At 45.7% G+C, this 2,116-nt stretch overlaps 1 pseudogene; it reads right to left on the bottom strand.

Annotated features, from left to right (window-relative positions):
* Positions 1–232: 232 nt before the first annotated feature.
* LOC101664460 lies at positions 233–1,506 on the bottom strand (annotated as a pseudogene).
* Positions 1,507–2,116: the final 610 nt, after the last annotated feature.

Genomic DNA, 2,116 nt, shown 5'->3' with positions numbered 1-2,116 from the left:
TGAGTTGTAACCCATATACTGAAGGCTACGATCTTCACTCTTCATCAGCAAGTGCTTCAAGACTAGCTCTTTCTAGAACAGTGACTGTATATTCTTTCCAGCTTCTCTTGATGCTCATTCAATATTTTGACTATAGGATCTTTCAAAATTGTAATTCAAGGCTTGCATTTTTTGGTTATTTTTTCCCCCAGAGAATGCAGTTCGTTTTATTGAACATGTTACAAAAGGAAGTTTAGTCAAAAAGACCAAGGCCCATGTCACCGTTAGATTCTTCTGACTCTTCTTTCTTGGCTTCCACTTTCTTCTCCTCAGGTGCAGGTCCTCGGGCTGGGGCAGCACCAGCGGCTGGGGAAGGCCCTACATTGCAGATAAGCCTCCCGTTATTGACATTGGCCAGGACCTTGGTGAACAAGCGGGGCCAGAAGGGCTCCACGTTGATGCCGATGTTAGCTGCCTAAATGAGGACATTGATCTTGTGCTTCATGACGGTCACCTCATCATCATGCAGGAAAAGGGCCGAGTAGATGCAGGCGAGCCCAGAGACGGAGGCCCTGGTGCAGGAGTGCTGGGCTGGTGGCTGCCCGGTGTGGTGCTAGTCGCTGGATGACGTGAGGGCCTCACGCCAACTCAGCCCTAGCTTCCTCAGAAGGAACCAAACACCTTGGCAGCAGCTGTGAAGAGCTTCTTGAGTTCTTTCCGTTTTAGATACGCTGAGCATATTTTTCCCTTCTGGTTTTCTAATTCTAGGTCCTTGCACATTTCATTATCATATTTGGCTATTTCAACCTTGTGCTAATGCCTCCCCCCACCAATCCAGATGATGTGTCTGTGTCTTTATCTCTTTTTGTCCCTCCCCAGCCCTCCCACCGGAGCGAAACACGAAGGGCACACAACAGAGCAGTGAGGGGGGCAAAGTAATGAAGTCCCTGAGGAATCCTGAAAATAAACTTCGGAATTGGTGGGCAGGGCTTGGCACTTCACCAGACCCAATTGGAAAACATTCATAAGGGTCAGCAGACAGTCCTGGAACTATTTGTAGGCTTTCCCCCCCACCCTTTTTCTCATGTCTATCCATATAAGATAGGCAGGATAAATAATCCAGAGGAGAAAATAATGGGGACCAATGGCTCCAGGGGGTCATGAGAGAGGAGGAGATAGAAGAAAGGAACAGGTGAGCCAACAAACCCAGGGGCAAGGGAGCAATAAGAGATCTAAAATCTAGGAGGGTGTAGAATGTCTGGTGAAGTTTGATCAAATGCAAGGTAGCTGGGAGAAAGTACTGAGAGACGAATGAAGGTCGAACATGATAGTGGGACAAGAGGAAAGTAAAAAGAAATAGCAGAAAGAACTAGGAGGCAAAAGACATTTATAGAGGTATAAATACAGGCATACACATATGTAAATATATTAATATATAATGATAGGGATATAGGTCTATGTACATATATTTAAGTGTTAAGCAGTAAAGTAGTAGACTGACATTGGGTCTCTACTCAAGTACTCCATCACCGCAAGAATGCTGCTCTAATACCCTGGCATTCTGTGATGCTCACCTTCCTGACATGATCGCTGAAGTCAAAATGGGTACACAAGCAAGAATGGTGAAGAAAGCTGATGGTGCTCGGCTATTAAATGATATAGCATCTGGGGTCTTTATGAGGTGTTGATGGGATCAGGTATCAGAAGACCCAAAACAAACAAATATATCAATGCAAATAAGTGGGTTCAGCGTGGAGACCCAAAGCCGATCTTTAGACAACTGGACATTCCTTCACAGAAGGGTCATAAGGAAAGAACAAGTCAGGCAGGGTGAAGCATAGCACCGATGGAACACTCAACATTCTTCCAGTTCTTTAATGCCTGCCCACCCCAACTATCATGACCCCAGTTCAACCTTACAACCTGATTTCAGGCTAGACTAGAGCATGTACACCAGTACAGATAAGAGCTCTGGACACACAGAATCTGGACAGATAAACCCCTCAGGAACAGTAATGGGACTAGTGCTAGAAGTATGGGGAACTAACTACAATGACTGACATATTCACACACACCCCACCCTCACCCGCTCGACGAACAACAGAATCGTGGGTGAAGGGAGACAGCGAACATTTTA

The sequence above is a fragment of the Echinops telfairi genome, unplaced genomic scaffold, assembly GCF_000313985.2.
Source record: "Echinops telfairi isolate 266 unplaced genomic scaffold, ASM31398v2 ScPeMD7_7;HRSCAF=31, whole genome shotgun sequence".
Classification (NCBI taxonomy): domain Eukaryota; kingdom Metazoa; phylum Chordata; class Mammalia; order Afrosoricida; family Tenrecidae; genus Echinops; species Echinops telfairi.
The sequence above is the reverse complement of the archived record's forward strand: the minus strand, read 5'-3'. Positions and strand labels throughout refer to the sequence as shown.